The sequence below is a fragment of the Panicum virgatum genome, chromosome 6K (assembly GCF_016808335.1).
Source record: "Panicum virgatum strain AP13 chromosome 6K, P.virgatum_v5, whole genome shotgun sequence".
Classification (NCBI taxonomy): Eukaryota; Viridiplantae; Streptophyta; class Magnoliopsida; order Poales; family Poaceae; genus Panicum; species Panicum virgatum.
This window is the reverse complement of record NC_053141.1, coordinates 399,209-415,986: the sequence shown is the minus strand read 5'-3', so window position 1 is coordinate 415,986 and position 16,778 is coordinate 399,209. Positions and strand designations below refer to the sequence as shown.

The 16,778-nt window shown below is 45.5% G+C and overlaps 1 long non-coding RNA gene across 1 annotated transcript; it reads right to left on the bottom strand.

Moving 5' to 3' along the window:
* Positions 1–340: 340 nt before the first annotated feature.
* On the bottom strand, positions 341–3,828 carry LOC120711086. Its single transcript, XR_005690154.1, has 2 exons — positions 3,261–3,828; positions 341–722 (listed from the first exon to the last, which is right to left on the bottom strand). It is a non-coding gene; the product is annotated as an uncharacterized LOC120711086 (long non-coding RNA).
* Positions 3,829–16,778: the final 12,950 nt, after the last annotated feature.

The window sequence follows — 16,778 nt, the reverse complement described above, 5'->3', positions numbered from 1 at the left end:
CCCGGCCCCTCTTAGGTGATCGATCGGCATGCCCATATATATAGACAGACAGACAGTCCATTGATTGATTTGACAGTCAGTGCAGTAGTCTTGCTTGTATTCAGACAATTGAGAAGAGGTCAAGCAAGAAATTGGTCGAGGTAACGTTGATGGAAGAATAAGAGGGTACGTATACTATGTGGTAGCTGACTAGCTGCTTCTGCTGCGGCTAGCTTTGAACAAGTCCTTTCCTCGGCTGCAACTGCATGTCGTCGTAGATGTGACGGCACAAGGAAAGACGACCATAGAGCTAGCTAGTGATGACCTAGCTCGCTCCTGCATCTGCACTAGCTCCATATCCTGACCGTTCGATCGTATCCTTACAGGTTAGTATAACAATTAATTATACACATAACAAAGGATGGAATTGAAATTACTTTAACAGAAAAGGTTATTGGAAAGCAAGGAAACAGCTAGTAGCTGACTAGGTCAAAGCTAGCTAGTGCGATGAATGAGAGGAGGGTGTCAATGGCGGCGGCAGCAGCAGCTAGCTAGCAGGCTAAACGACGCTTCTTCGTCTTCGATCTGGAAGCTGTGGTGTACGTACGTGCAGCTGAGCGATCGATGTTCTGAGCTAGCTGCTGCTGAGGCTAAGTCCATAGACGGTTATTGTTGAGCGAGTCTCTTCTTCCATTGACTCCGTACATGCATGCATTCCGCTCTCTCGATCTGCTGCCTGCAACCTAACATTGAGGCTAGCTGTTACCTAATAATATGTAATATTTTTATTACAACTAATAAAAAAGGAAATATATACTCCTTACGTCTCAAAAAACTGTTCGTTTAAAAAAAATTATACACATTACTACTAGTAGTGAGAAATGATCTTATTACACCTAATTAATTATAGTAGTTGCGATTGAAAACGATGTTGTTTGTTTGTTCCCAGGATTCTTAATAAATACAAATGCATTGGAAACAAAAAAAGCATCTACTTAAGTATTTGATTAGCTCAATAACTTTCTCTCCATAATAGTTTCTTGGTATTTGATATTGCTTTAATTAGATGAACCTCATTATAATCTAAATGAACAGTATTTGTGAGACAAATTTTAGAGGCTAAATGAATAGTCTTTGCGGGGTGGAGGGAGTACGTTGTGTTGCTAGGTTGGGTTAGCTAGCCTCCGATCCTAAGAAATAACCGTACGTCGTCTGAGTCGTAAAAGTAAATAATCTTGGACTGGACCGCTTCACACATTTATATACTGTAGTGCTATTGTACACCTTAGGCATATAATAATATTCCACACCCACATTCTATTACAAAAAATAATCGTTAAAATACCAAACTAAATTTACTAAATTACTGAATAATATTTAGTAGTAGCTCGCTGGTTACTGATTTATTATTGAAAATTTGTTATGTACTTCTGCTCAGTTTAGCTTTTGGTGTAGAATAAACTATTATATCTTTCTAGGTGTAACAGTTTATTCAGCTAAACTGAGCAGAGAACTACTGAATATATTTTCAGTAGTTCAATAACTAGCAAGCTATTACTGAATATTGTAAAATAATATTCTACACCTAAGGGTAGAATAGCATTATATTGCCCCGTGCATGTGCATATATATATCACAGAAAATAAGGTAGGGTACGGTGATGGGCCGGGTCTGCAGGTTAGAGTAAAGCAAGATGCCACATGCAAATAAACCCAGCAAGCCACCAGACGCAGTCAAGCAGCAGTGGTAGCTGCTGATAGAGAAGATCGAGATGTTCCGGCCGGCCAAGTCGTTGGTTGTTCATTCGGTCGCCGTTGAAGCGATCCAACATACTCTCCATCCTCAGCACACAGATCGATAACCCAGCTAGCTGACGTCGTATTAGGTGCCTGCTGCTAGCGAGATAGCTGCAGCTTTCTTAATCTCTTTATTATTTACCCGACTCGGTAGCATGATCTAACTTTTTATTCGTTTTTTATATTTTTTATTTATTAATTTCATTCCTCCCATGCTAGTTACCCGACTCGGTAGCAAGACTAGGAGGCACCATGGTCTTGGGCTTTGCGCATTGTTGAGACATGAGAGAGGAGCCAGTGGTCTTGAGGCGTCGTGAAAAAAAAAATATTTGATGAGTGGACGTGAATATAGGCTGTGTTTAGTTCACGAAAAAGTTTAGATTTTAGTACTGTAGCACAATTTGTTGTTATTTGATAATTAATGTCTAATTATAGACTAATTAAATTTAAAAGATTCATCTGGTATGAAACAGTTATATTCGATGTGACAGATACTATATAAATTTTTTTAAAACTAAACAGGGGCATAGATTCGATGGTGTGGGGAGTCCGATTTTTCTTATCTCGTCTGATGCCCTACCGGAAGCATTTACAGATACATCTATCTATATAGTTATCTATCTATATAGTATTTAGATAGTAATATAAAATTATCTATCTCAAGATTATCTTTTCTTGGTTTTTGAGCGAGCTGAGGCTGAGGGACATGCATGATGTGCATCATCGCATCAAAAACACAAAAGAAAGCCGGCCTAGTTATTAAACATACGGGCCTGCAGCAGAGTTGTTGGGTTTGGCTGGGCTAAAATCCTCGCTGCACCCCGGCCGGGCCGGCGGCCACACACCACCCACCCCCCTGGACATGGTGCCTCGATCCGCAGCAAGGTTTTAAATAGCTGGCTATAGCTTTTGCTATAGACGGCTATAGCTTCTAGGAAGGCCAAACGCTATGGCATTTAGCCCGCTAAAGTCGGCTATAGCCCGCTAAATGCCGGCTATAGCCCGCTAAACGCCATAGCGGCAACTCTGCCGCTAAACATCTTAGCCGGCGATTTAAAATCTTGATCCGCAGGGAGGCAGAAGCTAATAAACTGCTTGAATTGCCAGGGATCAGATCAGAAACCTGAATCGTTTGTTTTCCTTTGGTTACTTGCCTGCAAATTATTACTCTATTCACTATTCTAAAAATCTGTACGTTAATTAGTAGCTAATTTAGTAGTATCGATCGTTCACTTGAACTAGCGTTAGGCAAGGCAAATGGGTGGGCATTCGGGTAGTCCGAAAATTTCGAGTCGAATTTTTGAAATTTTAGGCTTCCAAAATTATTATCCGAAATTTATTCAAAATAATAAAAATCTGACATTTCGGGTACTCGAAAATTCTGATTCGGATAAACCCGAACTGTCCGATTTCTAAACGGATTGCCAGCGCCTAGCAGATCCAAAGCAACAAGAGTGGAGCGAGCAGGAGGGCACAGGAGCCAACCTAGCTAGCGGTGGCGGCGACGGTCCTCGGCGCTCGGACGCCCAGCGCCGATGCCCCGCACATCCTCCGCCATCACCCAGCGCTGGAAGCCTGGAAGCCCCGCGCCGCCTCCGGCGTCGACGCCCCGCCCATCCTCGGCGCCTGGACGCCCCGCTGCTGGCGCGCTGGAGAAGATGAGGTGCTGGCGCGTTGCTGGCCTGCAGCTCGAGGAGGCCGTCGCGTAGTTGCGCTCATGCTGCTGGTGGGCGGTGCCACGGTGGCCGGTGGCGGGCTAGCAGCGTCCGTCGAGTCGCCTAGTTCGAGACGAGATGCGCCGCCACAGCTTCTCGAGGTTCTGCGTGGGGGGCTGGGGACGGGGCAGCATGCTAGGATTATTTGGACTGGGGTAGGGTTACTCGGACAGGGATAAAATGGCTTCGTGGGCTGGGTTGATTTTCAGATTATTCGAATAATTCGGGTACCGTGGTCTGCTATTCGATTTATTCAGTACCGTGATTTGAAATCCGATCGGATTTTTCGGGCTCGAGTTTTTTGGGTTCGGAGATCGAGTTTCGGGTAATCTGGCCACCCAGCCAAAGCTTTAATTTTCTGCTCGTCAGTACATATATATATTCCTGTCCCTCTTGTCTGGGTTGCCCGCTGCTCATCAAGCCAAATCATCTTTAATTTACCTCTCCGGCGGCCGTGTAATTAAAGAGGAAACGCTCTCTGGCCTCTATGTATCGGAGACAGACAGCAATCTTAGCTTGTGGATAAGAATCACCCGGAAAGATGACACGTTTGTGGCTGCATCCACTACTTTATTTGAGATATTCCTCCCGGCCTGCCTTTTTGTTTCGATTGGTTGGTATACGTACCCTCTTTGCTTGCTAGGGCTAGATAGGTAGCTGCTTTCGAATATACTTGGATTCAGTACTCTGCAAGCTCTCCGTTCTTTCCTCTGCTTTTTTTAGATTACACAGTACAATCCGAATACTTACAACTTCTCATTTCACTGTTCATATATGCTTCTCCCTAGGTGATCGATCGATTTCCGATCATTTTGCCTTGCCATCGTTCGTTACTCTCTGTGTGGAAAAGACAAGTGGCTAGCCTGTAATATAATTAATAATTACCTAGCTAATAAATTAACCCTTTCAAAAAAAATTTCTTTGAAAGAATAAAATCACTTAATCCTCTCATCAGTTCCATTGCAAAGTTGGAAGCTTTTCGCACATCCTACCAAAAGGTGCTTGATTTCTCGCTATATGGTGTCATGCTTGTGCAAGCACGCCATTGGGGCCATTGCATTTGGTGGGTGGACCAAAGCACAACAGAATGGAGAATAAAAGGAGATTCTCTCTTTCACTAGAACGTACGCTCGCTCCACTACTGAAACTAGCTTTGTCATTCCTAATGCTACTAGCTACTAGATGATATGCAGAGGCTGCTGGTGAGAGTAATATCCCTTAGGGCAGTCCCAACGCGGCATTTATAGCCGTTTCTATCTCTATTAACTACGGTGACAGCTCACCCATTTACTGACGTGTCAAAGTAGTTATCACCCAATGCGGCATTTATAGTCGTTTCTATCTCTATTAACTACGGTGACAGCTCACCCATATGCTGACGTTTGCTGACGTGTCAAAGCAGTTATCACGGAGAGAGATAGAAATCATTTCCTCAGGCAGAAACGAAGTCGTCACTAGTACCAAGACGCAAAGAAACGAGAGAAACCCCATTGGGAAGAAACGACCGCTTCCCAAGGCCATCCTCCGGATCCGGTGCGCTGCAGCCGCGCGTGCACCCGCACGCCGCCGGAAGGATAAGGAGAGAGGAGGTGGTGGAAAAGATAGGAAAGTGCATAGAGGATCCGGAGAGCAGATACTAGAATATGGTAGATGATTGGTCAATATTTTGTCTGAAGTTTGGTAGAAATTTTTGCACCGTGAAGAAGTAGTTTTTTAATACGATATCCTATGCTATGGAAACTACGGTGGTTTCTTCCAATGGAACGGCCCTTAATAAGCTAGTTGGTGCGCCTTCAATTCCTGATGGTTTCGTGATGTTGTTGCATTGGTGGCTACTAGCAACGCGTGGCACGGAAGAGAGTGGGTTAGAAATTAGTAAACAGATTTATTTCCACCTTTTTGTTATTGATTGATTGACCCAATAGATAGAGTGTTAACTGGAGTAATTAACTACATACCCCACCAGGATCCACTACTGCCATCAAAGTAATCAAGATTAATTGTTCTTTCTTTTTTTCTGTCTAACTTTGTATCTACAAGTCCTGCTTAGTATTATGAGGGCTGCTGGTGGGTTATTGTACTACCTAGCTAGCTAGTACTAAGTATGAATGTTTGGTCCAACAAAAACTGAAAAGTACACACAGCTGGTAGCTACGTAATATTCAACAGCTATAGCTAGCAACATCAGATCAGGTGTGCTTTTTTTCTCTGGAAATTAAAACATTCCCCATATAATTATGTGTCAGTTGCCCGACTCAAGTTTAAAGGGTAAAGTATATATAGCTCATCTCCTTGCTAATATGAATGCATGATGTCTAGTGATAGATATTGCTGCAACAGCCGTACCTTCGGAAAAGCTGCATAAGTATATACTTTGGCAGACGGCCAACGAAATTAATTAGTACATGGGTAGATCATTTAATTTGAGAGCCTCCTTTAAGCTACTAACGTCGTCGTATGTTTTGATGATGATTGCTTATTAGTTACGATCGAAAGAAAGCGTTGTTGGCTGGAACGGCGGATTTGACCACCTTCCTTATTATTGGAGCCTTGACCCTTAGAGACCGCGCAGCAGGATGCATGTATACTAGGCACATGCTTGCTAACGAAAAGGGGAGACGTGACTTAGCTCGTGACCATATCTTATTAATTAGCAACGATAAGTGTTGACAGCTAAATTTGGCATCTGCTGAGGTCGACCGGTCTGACCGGTCGGTCTGTACAGTCCGAGTAGAATTAGATTTTTTGTAAAAAGTCCTCATGTAATCCTACTCGTGAAGGGGTACGTCTTCCCCAGCCTATAAATATAAAGGCTAAGGCCGATTGAGGTTATTCCCAATCGAATCAATACAAAAATCGCATTACTTTTATCTCTCAAACCCTAGCCTTTTCCGACCCTAGATTGCTTTCTTCCTTCGTCCCGGCGGCGTTTGAAGATGTTCTGAGTGGCCTGCCGATCTCAGAGCAACCCTACGATCACGAGCTCCGACGGGGTCCCTCCCGAGCTCGCTGTTCTAGGTCTCCAGCGAGTCTCTGCTTTCACCGGTCAGACCGGTCGGCGATACCGGTCAGACCGGTCCGCCCAGGGTTTCGCGGGTGTTGATCGTTGTGACGATCGTTTGTGCGTTCTAGCACATTCGAGTGTGTTGGCGTGATTTTGTGTCAACATACTTTTTGGCGACTCCGCTGGGGAATAGATTAATCTGGTTTTAAAACCGATCTGATCTACTCCCTGAAGAAGATGAGCTCTTCAGAAATCAACAAGGAAAACATCATCACGGCTACCATGGAGGAGCTCACCGAGGAGGAACGCAAGGCCTACCTTCTTGTGGAGGAGCACGTCAAGGCACAATTCTTGAAGGGCTTCAAGAAGGATCGTGGTGGCCTCGTCAAGAGGGTGGAGGAGTTCGTGCTGCCGTCTCTCAAGCTTAACCAGGATAAGATTGAAGAGATCCCCAATGTAAGCCTTTCTCCATCTGATATGTTTGATATGATGTCATCTTTAATGGATCAGAAGATTATTGCTGCACAAGCTGCCACAGGTGACATGTTAGTTAAATTGAGTACTGATGTTGATGCGCTTAAAGGTAAACAGCCTATGTCAGATCCTAACTCATCAGATCCGAGTTCGGCTACCCCTGAGTTCACATCTGAACCACTTTATGGTATGCCGCCGAACTCGTTTTCAGGGCAAACCCCGCCACCATCGACCGTGCACACAGCACCAGTCGGACCGGTCAGACCGGTTACTCAGTGCCGTCGCCGACGCCTCTCGAGACAATTCCAGGTTCGGCTGCCCCTAGCCGAACTAATGAATTGTCGCTTTATACACCGCCCCGCATTGCTACTGTAGCGGGAGTATCGCAGGGATCCGGACCTAATCAAGGACCGATCCCAACTTCGTTACAGACGATGTCACATGGAAATCCTAATGCACATCGGTTTTCTGAGTTCTATACCAGCCAGCACTATCAAGCCGATCTTCTTAAGTTCAAAGAGGATCTGGCAAACGCGATTAAGAATAAGCTTGGGGTGGATATGGGTACTACGCGTTTATATCAAAAACCTTACCCCGTTGAGTTTGATTTCACTCCTTTTCCTGCTGGTTGGCGTATTCCTGAGTTTACTAAAATTAATGGTGATGATTCTCGTACAACTTGGGAACACGTTAGTCAATATGTATTGCAGTTAGGGGAAGCTGGTTTTAATGATGCTTTACGTGTGCGTTTATTTTCTTTATCTTTGACTGGAACGGCTTTCTCTTGGTTTTCTTCACTTGCTCCTAACTCTATTCGCAATTGGGCTCAATTGGAGCGTAAATTCCATGATCACTTCTTTAGTGGGGAAACCGAAGCGAAATTGTTGGATTTAACATCGATTAGGCAAGGACGTGATGAATCTTCTTCGGATTATTTCAAAAGATTTAAAGAGATTAAAAATCGGTGTTTTAGTTTGACAATTTCCGAAAAAGATTTGGCGGATTTGGCATTTAATGGTTTACGTTCTTATTTAAAAGAGAAACTTGAGGGCTTTGAATATCATACCGTGAATTTCTTGCAAGTCAAAGTCATGGGTTTAGAATTTAAACTTAAAAATGCCAAAGACTTTCAAGCCTCATCGGTCCAACACACACCTTCTTGATCATGATTCGGATGGTTCGGACGATGATAGTAAGGAAGTATATGCCGCCGAATTTGTTTGGCCATCAAAGGCCAAACCCGGTTCGGTTCCGTCTCTCAAGCCGATTCAAAAGAATCGGCAGGATGAGCCGAAGTTTACTTTTGATGTTTCTAAGTGTGATCGGATTTTTGATGAATTGCTTAAGAATGGTAACATCCGATTATCGCATGCTATTCCATCTCCCGACGAGCTTAAACGACATGCATATTGTAAGTGGCATAATTTTACATCTCATGCTACTAACGATTGTAATGTTTTTCGTCGACAGGTACAATCGGCCATTAATGAAGGACGATTGGTACTTTCTGAGATGCAGATTGACAAAGCTCCTTTCCCTGTTCATACGCTGGAATTGAACAATCCAAAGGTGCTCATTCGGCCGGAGCAAGCCGAAGGAGCTAAAGGAAAGCATGTTGTCATCGGTGATCCAAGACCAATGAACACAAGTGATAAAATCCTTGCCCGAGAAGTTATCAAAGAGAAAATTGATGATGGCAAGAGTACTCTGAAGATCATTGTCAGAAATCCCAGACTCGGGGGGCAAGGGAGTTCTCCATCAGAAAATCGGTCTGCTGATCAGGCACGACCGGTCAGACCGGTGTCTGAGACCGGTCAGACCGGTCCGACCGGTCAGACCGGTTCTTCCAACCGGTCAGACCGCCCTGGTGACCGTCCCCGGACCTTCAAGCCGAAACGTCCGGAAGTGGGTACTTGGAAAACCAACGAAGTGAAGGTGCAGGGAAGAACTGCGAATCAAAAGCCCACCTTCAACCAGTTGTTGAACAAGTATACAAAGGCCGTTCAAAACGATCGGCCGTTAAAAAAGAGACCGCGTTCACCGCCGCGTCAAGATCGTCCAGCGTCCCCAAGAAGGGAATCCAGCAGGCGCAGAGGTGATGTTGTCACGTTATATCCTCCTCAGAAGATGTATGCTACCATGCCATGGATGCCACCGGCTTCAAATGCAACAAATCCGTCATGGGAACATGGGGGGATATGGATGCAGTGTTTCCCGATGCCTTATCCTCCACATTATCAAGGGGAAAGTTCCAGGATGCCAGTGCATGACCGATTGGGACCACGCCAATCCGGTCCAGGGCAGCAGGTTACACCGGTCAGACCGGTACACACTGACCGGTCAGACCGGTCTCATCAGAAGCCGGGTCAAGCTCCTGTTCCAAGGTTTGAATATCGCGTCAAGGAAAAGAGGGGGGAGCAGAAGACCGTGGTTGATTCAGAAAAGTCCAAAGCGAATGTTATTCAGATCGGTGAAATCGAAGTGCCCATAAGAGATACGGGCAAGAAACCGATGGATGTAGATGCATCGGTTGACGTTCCTTCGCAAAAGCCGGTCATGGCCAATGATCATGAGGCTGGTAGCAGCAAAAGCGCAGCGGATAAGTACCATCAGCCTAGATGGTGCCCTTCGGGATTAACTCATACTCAAAAAAGGAAATTGCAGCGCCTCCGCAACAAAGAAAAGAAGGAACAGGAGAAGGAGAAGATGAGGGATGAGGAATTTAACATATACAGGCCTATGTTCCCTCAAAGCAAGGTGTGGAAAGCTAAGGCAGCTGACCAGCCAGACAGACTGGTCGGACCGCCACAGCTGACCGGTCAGACCGGTCATGAGGACCGGTCAGACCGCTCTGACCAACCGGTCAGACCGGTTGAGCCCAGTGCAGAGGCAATAGCCGAATTGGCGCAGCCCGTTTCGGTTCCTTCTGTTGATGAAGCCCCAACAGTTCCTCTGACAGCTGAAGACGAGGAATTGGTAGACTACGAAGTGTCTCCGGAACGCACCAATATGGAGATCAATGTGGTGCACTTATCTTCGGATTACTTCGTGGTTCTGGAGGAGGATTTGGCTCATCTTCAGTTTGGGCCCCGTGAAGCTGTGTTCTAGAAGCCAAGCGAGGAGGACAATCATTTGAAGGCTCTTTATATGAGGGGACACATCAACGGGAAACCGGTGACTCGCATGCTAATAGATGGTGGGGCCATTGTAAATCTTATGCCCTACTCGCTGTACAAGAAGCTCGGTGGCCAAGACGAAGACCTGATCAAGACGAACATGACCGTCAGTGGTGTTGGAGGGAGCGAGCCCCTTAGCGCCAAAGGAGTTGCTTCCATGGAGCTCACCATTGGAAGTAAGACGCTTGCTACAGCTTTCTTCGTCGCAGAAGTGCAAGGTAATTACAATTTGATTCTTGGGAGGGATTGGATTCATGCAAATCAGTGTGCTCCTTCTACCTTGCATCAGTTTCTTGTTCAGTGGATCGGCGATGAGGTTGAGATTGTCCATGGGGACACTTCATCCTTTGTTGCTTTAGCCGATTCGGATTCCATTAGTGCACACGACAACGTCAAGTGTTTATCGGGCGTGGATCTGTCCGATTATGATTTGATCAGTTGCACTAAGGATGGTTTTGTTTCTGCTGTGCTAAAGCCGATGAATAATCGGCTAAATCATTTAATGTAAATCAGATGAGTACAACAGAAATTCCAAAGGAGACCGGTCAGACCGCCAGTGCCGACCGGTCAGACCGGTCCTGTCTCGTTCAGCGCACAGGGCCTACCGGTCAGACCGGACACCCCGACTGGTCAGACCGGTCCAACGCAGAATGGCTGCAGTAGAGGCTAGATCAATATCGGGCGTGCACGAACGATATGTGTGAAGCCATTGAAGATTCTGGTGATCTAGATAAGTTGGGCCAAGGGTTTGCATCGGCTGATCCTTTAGAGAAGGTAGATATTGGTGATGGAACTATTCCTAGGCCAACTTTTGTAAATAAAAATTTATCGGCTGAATATAAAGCCGATTTGGTTAAGTTATTAAAGGAATATGTTGATTGTTTTGCTTGGGAGTATCATGAAATGCCTGGTTTATGTCGTGATCTTGTTGAGCATCGTTTGCCAATTAAAGCCGGTTTTAGACCTTATAAACAACCGGTTAGGCGTTTCAATCACATTATTTATGACCGAATTAAAACTGAAATTAATCGTTTACTTGATGCTGGATTTATTCGGTCTTGTCGTTATGCTGATTGGATCTCTAATATTGTGCCTGTTGAGAAAAAGGATTCGGGGAAAATTAGAGTGTGCATTGATTTTAGAAATCTTAATAAAGCTACTCCCAAAGATGAATATCCTATGCCTATAGCCGATATGTTGATTAATGAGGCTTCCGGACATCGTGTCATTAGTTTTCTTGATGGTAATGCCGGTTATAATCAAATATTTATGGCCGAAGAAGATATATCTAAAACGGCCTTTAGATGTCCAGGATTTGTCGGTTTGTTTGAGTGGGTGGTTATGACTTTCGGTTTGAAAAATGCAGGTGCTACTTATCAAAGAGCTATGAATTTAATGTTTCATGATTTGATTGGTGTCATCTTTGAAGTGTACATTGATGATATTGTCATTAAATCGGCCGGTTTAGATCATCATTTAGCCGATTTGAGACTTGCTCTTGAGAGGATGCGCCGGTATGGTTTGAAAATAAATCCACTCAAATGTGCTTTTGGTGTATCGGCTGGAAAGTTTCTTGGCTTCATTATTCATGAGAAGGGAATAGAGATTGATCCTAAGAGAATTGAAGCCATGAAGAAGGTTGAAGCCCCTACATGCAAGAAAGATTTACAAAAGTTCTTGGGCAAGGTGAATTTCTTGAGAAGATTTATATCTAACTTGTCCGGGAAGATTGATGCTTTTACTCCTATTCTTCGGTTAAAAGATGAAACCGAATTTACTTAGGGGGCAAAACAGCAAGAAGCATTCGAGAAGATCAAGATTTATTTGTCTTCACCACCTGTACTCAAAGCACCTAAGAGAGGAGTATCTTTCAGACTTTATGTGGCTGCTGAAGACAAGGTTATTGGTGCTGTTTTGACTCAAGAGACCGAAGGGAAGGAATATATTATTGCATATTTAAGCCGACGACTTATTGATGCAGAGACGAGGTATACATTTATTGAGAAGTTATGTTTGTCTCTTTATTATGCTTGTACCAAATTAAGACATTATCTATTATCTAGTACTTGCATAGTAGTGTGTCAAACCGATGTGATCAAACATATGTTACAGAAACCGATTTTGAGTGGTAGAATCGGTAAGTGGGCTTATGCTTTAGTTGAGTATGATTTGGCTTGTGAACCTTTAAAATCTATGAGAGGCCAAATTGTAGCGGATTTTATTGTTGAGCATCGGATTAATGACAAGCATGATTTAAAAGTCGGTTATATTACTTGCACACCATGGAAGTTGTACTTTGATGGATCGGTTTGTGATGATGGTCAAGGGATTGGTGCTGTTCTTATTTCTCCGAATGGTGCTGTTTTTGAATTTTCAAACCGATTGGAAGAAGAATGCACAAATAACAAAGTTGAATATGAGGCTCTTCTATTTGGTTTGGAATTCTTGCAATCCATGGGCATGAAGCATGTTGAAGCCTTTGGAGATTCTCTTCTGGTGGTGCAGCAAGTATCTAAGGTATGCCAATGTTATAATGGTTCTCTAAATGCATATCTTCATAAATGCCTTGATATTATTTCCTCATTCGATGAATTTATTATTAAACATATACCGAGGGAAGAAAATGGAAAGGCAAATGCTCTGGCTCAGCAAGCATCTGGTTATAATGTTATGAAAAAATATTTCAACATTCGCAAACCGATGCAAACGAAAGCCGAGTTTCTGGTTCTGGACACACCGGTCCGACCGGTCGGCGATACTGGTCTGACCGCCCAGACCGGTCTGACCGGTCCAAAGACCGGTCTGACCGGTGATGCAGCTGTTAATTCTGATTCGGCTAAAAAAGTTGATTCAATTGTTTCGGCCGAAGATCAGGATTGGAGGGTCCCTCTTATATCATATTTGAGAGATTCTGGTCGTGGCGCAGAGAGAAATATTCGGCGTTTGGCTTTCAAGTATATTTTAATTGACGACAAACTTTATCGTCGAACTGCCGAAGATTTGCTCCTCAAATGTTTAGACTCGGATCAGGCCCGGATTGCTATGGGTGAGGTTCATGAAGGTATTTGTGGTACTCATCAATCGGCTCCTAAGATGAAGTGGTTACTTAGAAGAGCCAGTTTTTATTGGCCCACTATGCTATCCGATTGTTTCAAGTACTATAAAGGATGTGAGGATTGTCAGCGGTTTGGTGATTTGCAATTGGTGCCTGCTGTGTTGATGCATCCTATTATTAAACCATGGCCGTTCCGAGGTTGGGGGTTGGATTTCATTGGACAAATTAATCCTCCATCTTCAAAGGGGCATCGCTTCGTGCTGGTTGCTACGAATTATTTCACTAAATGGACCGAAGCGGTTTCTTTGAAGAATTTGACGCATAAAGAGGTAATTGAGTTTATTACTGAGCATATTATTCATAGATTCGGCATTCCACAAACTTTAACAACTGGATCAAGGTACTTCATTTATATCAAAAGAGGTGTGTGCCTTTGCCGAATCTTACAAGATTAAATTGCTCAATTCATCTCCATATTATGCTCAGGCCAATGGGCAGGCCGAGTCTAGTAATAAGATTTTGATCAAACTTGTCAAGAAGAAGATAGAAGAAAATCCTAGGAGATGGCATGAAGTGTTATCCGAAGTGTTATGGGCTCATCGTATATCTAGACATGGTGCTACTAAGGTTACTCCTTTTGAGCTTGTGTATGGTCAAGAGGCCATTTTACCTGTTGAGGTAAATCTGGACGCATATAGATTAGCAAAACAGAATGACCTCTCCGCTGTTGATTATCATGATATGATGATGGATAATATTGATGAGATAACCGATAAGCGTTTGAAGGCTTTGAAGGAAATTGAGAAGGACAAGCTTCGGGTGGCTAGAGCCTACAATAAGAAGGTAAAACTTAAGTCTTTTCATGTTGGAGATTTAGTTTGGAAGACAATTTTGCCTCTTGGGATGAAAAGCAACAAGTTTGGCAAATGGTCGCCAAGTTGGGAGGGTCCCTACAAGATTATCAAGGTTATCTCCGGTAATTCATATATGATGGAGACGTTGCAAGGTGAGCGTCTACCTAGAGCTATCAACGGGAGATACTTGAAGAAATTTTATCCTAGCATATGGCAAAGTGCATGAAGACAAAGACGGCCAGTATTGTATATCGCCCATAGTTTTGTTTTTTAGAGTTGTATGTCCTGTGTAAAACATGTACATCAAGATAGTTCTTGCTTTTTGGCTTGTGAAACTCACCAAAAAGCAGGGGGGCATATGTTGACAGCCAAATTTGGCATCTGCTGAGGTCGACCGGTCTGACCGGTCGGGCCGACCGGTCAGACCGGTCAGGTCTGTACAGTCCCAGTAGAATTAGATTTTTTGTAAAGAGTCCTCATGTAATCCTACTCGTGAAGGGGTACGTCTTCCCCGGCCTATAAATATAAAGGCTAAGGCCGATTGAGGTTATTCCCAATCGAATCAATACAAAAATCGCATTACTTTTATCTCTCAAACCCTAGCCTTTTCCAACCCTAGATTGCTTTCTTCCTTCGTCCCGGCAGCGTTTGAAGACGTTCTGAGTGGCCTGCCGATCTCAGAGCAACCCTACGATCACGAGCTCCGATAGGGTCCCTCCCGAGCTCACTGTTCTAGGTCTCCAGCGAGTCTCTGCTTTCACCGGTCAGACCGGTCGGCGATACCGGTCAGACCGGTCCGCCCAGGGTTTCGCGGGTGTTGATCATTGTGACGATCGTTCGTGCGTTCTAGCACATTCGAGTGTGTTGGCGCGATTTTGTGTCAACATACTTTTTGGCGACTCGGCTGGGGAATAGATTAATCTGGTTTTAAAACCGATCTGATCTACTCCCTGAAGAAGATGGGCTCTTCAAAAATCAACAGGGAAAACATCATCACGGCTACCATGGAGGAGCTCACCGAGGAGGAACGCAAGGCCTACCTTCTTGTGGAGGAGCACGTCAAGGCACAATTCTTGAAGGGCTTCAAGAAGGATCGTGGTGGCCCACCCTGGGTTAGGGTGCCCCATAACTATGGTACCCGACAGTAGCCCCCGAGCCTGTGGTCGAGTCAGAGACTCGGCCAGAGGGTGATTTTGGCGATTTTACTCCTTGATGTGATCGATCGGCACAGCGCTTCCACTGGGCGCATCTGGGTGCTCGCCTGCGTGATGTGACGACTCATGTGTCGGGGTAGTGCGCCTACAGAAAAAGCACTCCGAGGCGTGCGCCCCTTATTGTTTTGCTTCCGGTGGCAGGACTCGTCAGCGCGCTGAGCGGGCCAGAGCCATGATGGTGCTCGCTGCTCTGCGGCCAGTGCTGACGCCGCGTTGCCCGGCGTGCAGGGTTTCAGCTCTGCCTCATTTGGTCGCCTCGCAATGCGCCGTTCGAGGGCAGTCAGCCAGCGCCGATGCTGCGCCGCTCGGCGTCCAGGGGCTCGGCTTTGCCTTGTCTGGTCACATCTCGGTACGGTAACCGAGGGCATCTTTCGTTCGTGGGGTGTCGCGCCGTCACGGGCGACCCAAACCCTGCCCTCGCAACAGGCTAAGCCTTGGTGCCCGATGTGGCTATAAATAGGGGTCCGAGGATTCCCTTTCTTCTCTAGTTTCCCCTGCTCTCGCTTCTAGCCTTGCCTAAGTTTTGTAATGTTTCTTTCCATCTTCCATGGCCGGCCCCCGGACCGGGCGGTCTGGTCTTCTTAGGCCCTGATGCTAGAAGAATGCTTGCGAGCAGCGGGTGATAGCTGGAGAAAGTGTCCTCAACATCCCTCAGCTTTAGTGAGAACAATAGAAGAACATGGGACCTTTGAGGTCTTTCTTCTGCGATGTCCCTCAGCCTGAAGGGCGTTGAGGTGTCTGATCATAATGTCGGCGCCAGACTTCGTCGCCGTTCTTCGCACCGTCCCCGTCGGCGACAAGGTTGCTCTCGGGGAGCCGGCGTCGAGGGTGCTGCCCGCCAGCTTGACCCCCCGCAAGGTCTTCGGCGGAGGAGAGGCTAGAAGAAAGCTTGCGAGAAGGGAATCCCTTCGGACCTGCACGGTGTGGGGATTGCTTCTCGTGCTTTCCTCGTAGCCTGACCAAAATGTCGGCCAAGGAATTGTGTCCTTTATCGACGGCCATTCTTCCCCAAGACAGAAAAGATTGCCATGTAGGTGGCCACGTGTTTGTATCTTTCGACGGCTTCGAGCCGGGAACCCTTTGTAATCTTGGTTCGCAAAAAGCAATGAAGTCTTCACTTCTTTGGCGCGGTTTGCTTTTTGCTTGTTTACCAGGGATTTTGTCCCTCGAACTTGTGAAGTTCTTTCCATGGGGGCGCGTCAGCACACCCGCGGGTGTAGCCCCCAAGGCCTTGGAGGAGTGGAGACACTCGTTCAAGGGATGTGAGCATCGTGTTTGTATGGTTGATTGGGTAGAAGGACTTCACAGCGTTCATTTCAGCCGGCCTCGGTATTATTTCAGCCAGCCTCGGCATTCTTTTCAGCTGGAAATACGTCCCGTATTCCCTTCGGACCAATTCAAACAGCCCACTGAGCGTGCAAGGGGGCATGTCTGACACGTAGGACTTCACTGCCGGACGGTGGTCGGTTAGTTCGAGGGTGTGGCTCTTGCCGAGATGTGCGAGGAGACTC